The sequence below is a fragment of the Halictus rubicundus genome, unplaced genomic scaffold (genome assembly GCF_050948215.1).
Source record: "Halictus rubicundus isolate RS-2024b unplaced genomic scaffold, iyHalRubi1_principal scaffold0130, whole genome shotgun sequence".
NCBI classification, from domain to species: Eukaryota; Metazoa; Arthropoda; class Insecta; order Hymenoptera; family Halictidae; genus Halictus; species Halictus rubicundus.
In genome coordinates this window covers 621,262-631,582 of record NW_027488671.1, presented here as the reverse complement: position 1 = coordinate 631,582, position 10,321 = coordinate 621,262, and positions in this window count along the sequence as shown.

Below are 10,321 nucleotides of genomic sequence, written 5' to 3'. Positions count from 1 at the left end.
GTATAGGATAGAGGATCTGATAGAGGATAGGATAGGATGGAGGATAGGATAGGATAGAGGATAGGTTAGGATAGAGGATATAATAGGATAGAGGATAGAATAGGATAGAGGATAGGATAGTATAGAGGATAGGATAGAGGATAGGATAGTTAATTGGATAGGATAGAGGATAGGATAGGAAAGAGGATAGGATAGGATAGAGGGTAGGATAGGATAGAGGATAGGATAGGATAGAGGATAGGATAGGAAAGAGGATAGGATAGGATAGAGGGTAGGATAGGATAGAGGATAGGATAGAGGATAGGATAGGATAGAGGATAGGATAGGATAGAGGATAGGATAGGATAGAGGATAGGATAGGATAGAGGATAGGATATGATAGAGGATAGGATAGGATAGAGGATCGAATAGAGGATAGGATAGGATGGAGGATCGGATAGAGCATAGGATAGGATAGAGGATAGGATAGGATAGAGGAGAGGATAGGATAGAGGATAGGATAGGATAGAGGATAAGATAGAGGATAGGATAGGATAGAGGATAGGATAGGATAGAGGATGGGATAGGATAGAGGATAGGATATGATATAGGATAGGATAGGATAGAGGATCGGATAGAGGATAGGATAGGATAGAGGATCGGATAGAGGATAGGATAGTATAGAGGATCGGATAGAGGATAGGATAGGATAGAGGATAGGATAGGATAGAGGATAGAGTAGGATAGAGGATAGGATAGTATAAAGGATAGGATTGGATAGAGGATCGGATAGAGGATAGAATAGGATAGAGGATAGGATAGGATAGAGGATAGTATAGGATAGAGGATAGGATACAGTAGAGGATAGGATAGGATAACGGATAGGATAGGATAGAGGATAGGATAGGATAGATGATATTATAGGATAGAGGATAGGATATGATAGAGTAAACGATATTATAGAGGATAGGATAGGATAGAGGATCGGATAGAGGATAGGATAGGATAGAGGATGGTATAGAGGATAGGATAGAGGATAGGATAGGATAGAGGATAGGACAGGAAAGAGGATAGGATAGGATACGATAGATTATAGGATAGATGATAGGATAGGATACGATCGGATAGAGGATAGGATAGGATAGAGGATCGGATAGGTAATTGCATAGGATAGGGGAGAGGATAAGGTAGAGGCTAGTATAGGATAGAGGATCTGATAGAGGATAGGATAGGATGGAGGATAGGATAGGATAGAGGATAGGATAGGATAGAGGATATAATAGGATAGAGGATAGAATAGGATAGAGGATAGGATAGTATAGAGGATAGGATAGAGTATCGGATAGAGGATAGGATAGGATAGAGGAAAGGATAGGATAGAGGATAGGATAGGTAATTGGATAGGATAGAGGACAGGATAAGGTAGAGGATAGTATAGGATAGAGGATAGGATAGGATAGAGGATAGGATATGATAAAGGATAGGATAGGATAGAGGATAGGATAGGATAGAGGTTAGGATAGGATAGAGGATAGGATAGGATAGAGGATAGGATAGAGGATAGGATAGGTAATTGGATAGGATAGAGTATAGGATAAGGTAGAGGATAGGATAGGATAGAGGATACAATAGGATAGAGGATAGGATAGGATAGATGATAGGATAGGATAGAGGATAGAGTAGGATAGAGGATAGGATAGGATAAAGGATAGGATTGGGTAGAGGATCGGATAGAGGATAGAATAGGATAGAGGATAGGATAGGATAGAGGATAGGATAGGATAGTGGATATAATAGGATAGAGGATAGGATAGGATAGAGGATAGGATAGGAAAGAGGATAGGATAGGATAGAGGGTAGGATAGGATAGAGGATAGGATAGAGGATAGGATAGGATAGAGGATAGGATAGGATAGAGGATAGGATAGGATAGAGGATAGGATATGATAGAGGATAGGATAGGATAGAGGATCGGATAGAGGATAGGATAGGATGGAGGATCGGATAGAGGATAGGATAGGATAGAGGATAGGATAGGATAGAGGATAGGATAGGATAGAGGATAGAGTAGGATAGAGGATAGGATAGGATAAAGGATAGGATAGGATAGTGGATATAATAGGATAGAGGATAGGATAGGATAGAGGATAGGATAGGAAAGAGGATAGGATAGGATAGAGGGTAGGATAGGATAGAGGATAGGATAGAGGATAGGATAGGATAGAGGATAGGATAGGATAGAGGATAGGATAGGATAGAGGATAGGATATGATAGAGGATAGGATAGGATAGAGGATCGGATAGAGGATAGGATAGGATGGAGGATCGGATAGAGGATAGGATAGGATAGAGGATAGGATAGGATAGAGGATAAGATAGGATAGAGGATAGAGTTGGATAGAGGATAGGATAGGATAAAGGATAGGATTGGATAGAGGATCGGATAGAGGATAGAATAGGATAGAGGATAGGATAGGATAGAGGATAGTATAGGATAGAGGATAGGATAGAGTAGAGGATAGGATAGGATAAAGGATAGGATAGGATAGAGGATAGGATAGGATAGGATAGAGGATAGGATAGGATAGGATAGAGGATATTATAGGATAGGATAGAGGATAGGATAGAGGATAGGATAGGATAGAGGATCGGATAGAGGATAGGATAGGATAGAGGATAGGATAGGATAGAGGAAACGATAGGATAGAAGAGAGGATAGGATAGATGATAGGATAGGAAAGAGGGTAGGATAGGATAGAGGATAGAGTATAGGATAGGATAGAGGATAGGATAGGATACAGGAGAGGATAGGATAGAGGATAGGATAGGATAGAGGATAGGATAGTATAGAGGATAGAATAGGATAGATGATATTTTAGGATAGATGATAGGATATGATAGAGTAAACGATATTATAGAGGATAGGATAGGATAGACGATCGGATAGAGGATAGGATAGGATAGAGGATGGTATAGAGGATAGGATAGAGGAGAGGATAGGATAGAGGAAAGGATAGGATAGAGGATAGGATAGGTAATTGGATAGGATAGAGGATAGGATAAGGTAGAGGATAGTATAGGATAGAGTATAGGATAGGATAGAGGATAAGATAGGATAAAGGATAGGATAGGATAGAGGATAGGGTAGGATAGAGGATCGGACAGAGGATAGGATAGGATAGAGGATAGGATAGGATAGAGGATAGAGTAGGATAGAGGATAGGATAGGATAAAGGATAGGATTGGATAGAGGATCGGATAGAGGATAGGATAGGATAGAGGATAGGATAGGATAGAGGATAGTATAGGATAGAGGATAGGATCGAATATATGATAGGATAGGATACAGGATAGGATAGGATAGAGGATAGGATAGGATAGGATAGAGGATAGGAAAGGATAGGATAGAGGATAGGATAGAGGATAGGATAGGATAGAGGATAGGTTAGGATAGAGGATAGGATAGGATAGAGGATAGAGTAGGATAGAGGATAGGATAGTATAAAGGATAGGATTGGATAGAGGATCGGATAGAGGATAGAATAGGATAGAGGATAGGATAGGATAGAGGATAGTATAGGATAGAGGATAGGATAGTATAGAGGATAGGATAGGATAGATGATATTATAGGATAGAGGATAGGATATGATAGAGTAAACGATATTATAGAGGATAGGATAGGATAGAGGATCGGATAGAGGATAGGATAGGATAAAGGATAGGATAGGATAGAGGATAGGATAGGATAGGATAGAGGATAGGATAGGATAGGATAGAGGAAAGGATAGGATAGAAGATAGGATAGGATAGAGGATAGGATAGGATAGAGGAGAAGATAGGATAGAGGATAGGATAGGATACGTTAGAGGATAGGATAGGATAGAGGATAGAATAGGATTGAGGAACGTTTAGGATAGAGGATAGGATATGATAGAGGATAGGATAGGATACGATAGAGGATAGGATAGGATAGAGGATAGGATAGGATAGAGGATAGGATAGAGGAGAGGATAGGATAGAGGATAGGATAGGATAGAGGATAGATAGGATAGAGGATAGGATTGGATAGAGGATAGGATAGGATAGAGGATCGGATAGAGGATAGGATAGGATAGAGGATAGGATAGGATAGAGGATAGTATAGGATAGAGGATAGGATAGAGTAGAGGATAGGATAGGATAACGGATAGGATAGGATAGAGGATAGGATAGGATAGGATAGAGGATAGGATAGGATAGAGGATAGGATAGAGGAGCGGATAGAGGATACGATAGGATAGAGGAAAGGATAGGATAGAGGATAGGATAGGTAATTGGATAGGATAGAGGATAGGATAAGGTAGAGGATAGTATAGGATAGAGTATAGGATAGGATAGAGGATAGGATAGGATAAAGGATAGGATAGGATAGAGGATAGGATAGGATAGAGGATCGGACAGAGGATAGGATAGGATAGAGGATAGGATAGGATAGAGGATAGAGTAGGATAGAGGATAGGATAGGATAAAGGATAGGATTGGATAGAGGATAGGATAGAGGATAGGAAAGGATAGGATAGAGGATAGGATAGAGGATAGGATAGTATAAAGGATAGGATAGGATAGAGGAGAGGATAGGATAGAGGATAGGATAGGATAGATGATATTATAGGATAGAGGATAGGATATGATAGAGTAAACGATATTATAGAGGATAGGATAGGATAGAGGATCGGATAGAGGATAGGATAGGATAGAGGCTGGTATAGAGGATAGGATAGAGGATAGGATAGGATAGAGGATAGGATAGAGGATAGGATAGGAAAGAGGATAGGACAGGAAAGAGGATAGGATAGGATACGATAGAGGATAGGATAGATGATAGGATAGGATAGAGGATCTGATAGAGGATACGATCGGATAGAGGATAGGATAGGATAGAGGATCGGATAGGTAATTGGATAGGATAGGGGAGAGGATAAGGTAGAGGCTAGTATAGGATAGAGGATCTGATAGAGGATAGGATAGGATGGAGGATAGGATAGGATCGAGGATAGGATAGGTAATTGGATAGGATAGAGGATAGGATAAGGTAGAGGATAGTATAGGACAGAGGATAGGATAGAGGATCGGATAGGATAGGATAGAGGATAGGATAGAGGATAGGGTAGAGGATCGGATAGAGGATAGGATAGGATAGAGGAAAGGATAGGATAGAGGATAGGATAGGTAATTGGATAGGATAGAAGATAGGATAAGTTAGAGGACAGTATAGGATAGAGGATAGGATAGGATAGAGGATTGGATAGGATAAAGGATAGGATAGGATAGAGGATAGGATAGGATAGAGGATAGAATAGGATAGATGATAGGATAGGATAGAGAATAGGATAGGATAGAGGATAGGATATAATAGAGGATAGGATCGAGGATAGGATAGGTAATTGGATAGGATAGAGGATAGGATAAGGTAGAGGATAGTATAGGATAGAGGATAGGATAGAGGATCGGATAGGATAGGATAGAGGATAGGATAGAGGATCGGATAGAGGATAGGATAGGATAGAGGAATGGATAGGATAGAGAATAAGATAGGTAATTGGATAGGATAGAGGATAGGATAAGTTAGAGGATAGTATAGGATAGAGGATAGGATAGGATAGAGGATAGGATAGGATAAAAGGTAGGATAGGATAGAGGACAGGATAGGATAGATGATACTATAGGATAGAGGATAGGATATGATAGAGTAAACGATATTATAGAGGATAGGATAGGATAGAGGATCGGATAGAGGATAGGATAGGATAGAGGATGGTATAGAGGATAGGATAGAGGATAGGATATGGTAGAGGATAGTATAGGATAGAGGATAGGATAGAGGATCGGATAGGATAGGATAGAGGATAGGATAGAGGATACGTTAGAGGATCGGATAGAGGATAGGATAGGATAGAGGAAAGGATAGGATAGAGGATAGGATAGGTAATTGGATAGGATAGAGGATAGGATAAGTTAGAGGATAGTATAGGATAGAGGATAGGATAGGATAGAGGATAGGATAGGATAAAGGATAGGATAGGATAGAGGATAGGATAGGATAGGATAGAGGATAGAATAGGATAGATGATAGAATAGGATAGAGAATAGGATAGGATAGAGGATAGGATAGGATAGAGGATAGGATAGAGTATAGGATGGGATAGAGGATAGGATATGATAGAGGATAGGATAGGATAGAGGATAGGATAGGATAGAGGATAGGAGAGGATAGAGGATAGGAAAGAGGATAGGATAGGATAGAGGATAGGATAGAGGATCGGATAGAGGATAGGATAGGATAGAGGAAAGGATAGGATAGAGGATAGGATAGGTAATTGGATAGGATAGAGGATAGGATAAGGTAGAGGATAGTATAGGATAGAGGTTAGGATAGGATAGAGGATAGGATAGGATAAAGGATAGGATAGGATAGAGGATAGGATAGGATAGAGGATAGGATAGGATAGAGGATCGGATAGAGGATAGGATAGGATAGAGGATTGGATAGAGGATAGGATAGGATAGAGGATAGGATAGGATAGAGGATAGAGTAGGATAGAGGATAGGATAGGATAAAGGATAGGATTGGATAGAGGATCGGATAGAGGATAGAATAGGATAGAGGATAGGATAGGATAGAGGATAGTATAGGATAGAGGATAGGATAGAATAGAGGATAGGATAGGATAAAGGATAGGATAGGATAGAGGATAGGATAGGATAGGATAGGATAGAGGATAGGATAGGATAGGATAGAGGATAGGATAGGATAGGATAGAGGATAGGATAGAGGATAGGATAGGACAGAGGATCGGATAGAGGATAGGATAGGATAGAGGATAGGATAGGATAGAGGAAACGATAGGATAGAAGATAGGATAGGATACATGATAGGATAAGGAAGAGGGTAGGATAGGATAGAGGATAGATTATAGGATAGGATAGAGGATAGGATAGGATAGAGGAGAGGATAGGATAGAGGATAGGATAGGATAGAGGATAGGATAGTATAGAGGATAAAATAGGATAGATGATATTATAGGATAGAGGATAGGATATGATAGAGGATCGGACAGAGGATAGGATAGGATAGAGGATAGGATAGGATAGAGGATAGAGTAGGATAGAGGATAGGATAGGATAAAGGATAGGATTGGATAGAGGATCGGATAGAGGATAGGATAGGATAGAGGATAGGATAGGATAGAGGATAGTATAGGATAGAGGACAGGATAGAATAGAGGATAGGATAGGATACAGGATAGGATAGGATAGAGGATAGGATAGGATAGGATAGAGGATAGGATAGGATAGGATAGAGGATAGGATAGGATAGAGGATAGGATAGGATAGAGGATAGGATAGGATAGAGGATAGGATAGGTAATTGGATAGGATAGAGGATAGGATAAGGTAGAGGATAGTATAGGATAGAGGATAGGATAGGATAGAGTATAGGATAGGATAAAGGATAGGATAGGATAGAGGATAGGATAGGATAGAGGATCGGACAGAGGATAGGATAGGATAGAGGATAGGATAGGATAGAGGATAGAGTAGGATAGAGGATAGGATAGGATAAAGGATAGGATTGGATAGAGGATCGGATAGAGGATAGGATAGGATAGAGGATAGGATAGGATAGAGGATAGTATAGGATAGAGGATAGGATAGAATAGAGGATAGGATAGGATACAGGATAGGATAGGATAGGATAGAGGATAGGATAGGATAGGATAGAGGATAGGATAGGATAGGATAGAGGATAGGATAGAGGATAGGATAGAGGATAGGATAGGATAGAGGATAGGATAGGATAGAGGAGAGGATAGGATAGAGGAGAGGATAGGATAGAGGATAGGATAGAGGATAGGATAGGATAGAGGATAGGATAGGATAGAGGATGGGATAGGATAGAGGATAGGATATGATAGAGGATAGGATAGGATAGGATAGAGGATAGGATAGGATAGGATAGAGGATAGGATAGAGGATAGGATAGGATAGAGGATAGGATAGGATAGAGGATAGGATAGGATAGAGGAGACGATAGGATAGAGGATAGGAAAGGATAGAGGATAGGATAGAGGATAGGATAGGATAGAGGATAGGATAGAGGATAGGATAGGATAGAGGATAGGATAGGATAGAGGATGGGATAGGATAGAGGATAGGATATGATAGAGGATAGGATAGGATAGAGGATCGGATAGTATAGAGGATAGAATAGGATAGATGATATTATAGGATAGAGGATAGGATATGATAGAGTAAACGATATTCTAGAGGATAGGATAGGATAGAGGATCGGATAGAGGATAGGATAGGATAGAGGATGGTATAGAGGATAGGATAGAGGATAGGATAGGATAAAGGATAGGATAGGATAGAGGATAGGATAGGATAGAGGATAGTATAGGATAGAGAATAGGATAGAATAGAGGATAGGATAGGATAAAGGATAGGATAGGATAGAGGATAGGATAGGATAGAGGATAGGATAGGATAAAGGATAGGATAGGATAGAGGATTGGATAGGATAGAGGATAGAAAAGGATAGATGATAGGATAGGATAGAGAATAGGATAGGATAGAGGATAGGATAGGATAGAGGATAGGATAGAGGATAGGATAGGATAGAGGATAGGATAGAGGATAGGATAGGATAGAGGATAGGATAGAGGATAGGATAGAGGATAGGATAGGTAATTGGATAGGATAGAGTATAGGATAAGGTAGATGATAGGATAGGATAGGATAGGATAGGATAGAGGATAGGATAGGATAGGATAGAGGATAGGATAGAGGATAGGATAGGATAGAGGATAGGATAGGATAGAGGGTAGTATAGGATAGAGGATAGGATAGAATAGAGGATAGGATAGGATAAAGGATAGGATAGGATAGAGGATAGGATAGCATAGGATAGAGGATAGGATAGGATAGGATAGAGGATAGGATAGGATAGGATAGAGGATAGGATAGAGGATAGGATAGGATAGAGGATAGGATAGGATAGAGGATCGGATAGAGGATAGGATAGGATAGCGGATAGGATAGGATAGAGGAAACGATAGGATAGAAGATAGGATAGGATAGATGATAGGATAGGAAAGAGGGTAGGATAGGATAGAGGATAGATTATAGGATAGGATAGAGGATAGGATAGGATAGAGGAAAGGATAGGATAGAGGATAGGATAGGTAATTGGACATTATAGAGGATAGGATAAGGTAGAGGATAGTATAGGATAGAGGATAGGATAGGATAGAGGATAGGATAGGATAAAAGGTAGGATAGGATAGAGGACAGGATAGGATAGAGGATAGGATATGATAGAGTAAACGATATTATAGAGGATAGGATAGGATAGAGGATCGGATAGAGGATAGGATAGGATAGAGGATGGTATAGAGGATAGGATAGAGGATAGGATAGGATAGAGGATAGGATAGGAAAGAGGATAGGATAGGATACGATAGAGGATAGGATAGATGATAGGATAGGATAGAGGATCTGATAGAGGATACGATCGGATAGAGGATAGGATAGGATAGAGGATCGGATAGGTTATTGGATAGGATAGGGGAGAGGATAAGGTAGAGGCTAGTATAGGATAGAGGATCTGATAGAGGATAGGATAGGATGGAGGATAGGATAGGATCGAGGATAGGATAGGTAATTGGATAGGATAGAGGATAGGATATGGTAGAGGATAGTATAGGATAGAGGATAGGATAGAGGATCGGATAGGATAGGATAGAGGATAGGATAGAGGATACGATAGAGGATCGGATAGAGGATAGGATAGGATAGAGGAAAGGATAGGATAGAGGATAGGATAGGTAATTGGATAGGATAGAGGATAGGATAAGTTAGAGGATAGTATAGGATAGAGGATAGGATAGGATAGAGGATAGGATAGGATAAAGGATAGGATAGGATAGAGGATAGGATAGGATAGAGGATAGAATAGGATAGATGATAGAATAGTATAGAGAATAGGATAGGATAGAGGATGGGATAGGATAGAGGATAGGATATGATAGAGGATAGGATAGGATAGGATAGAGGATAGGATAGGATAGGATAGAGGATAGGATAGAGGATGGGATAGGATAGAGGATAGGATATGATAGAGGATAGGATAGGATAGAGGATCGGATAGAGGATAGGATAATATAGAGGATCGGATAGAGGATAGGATAGGATAGAGGATAGGATAGGATAGAGGATAGAGTAGGATAGAGGATAGGATAGTATAAAGGATAGGATTGGATAGAGGATCGGATAGAGGATAGAATAGGATAGAGGATAGGAT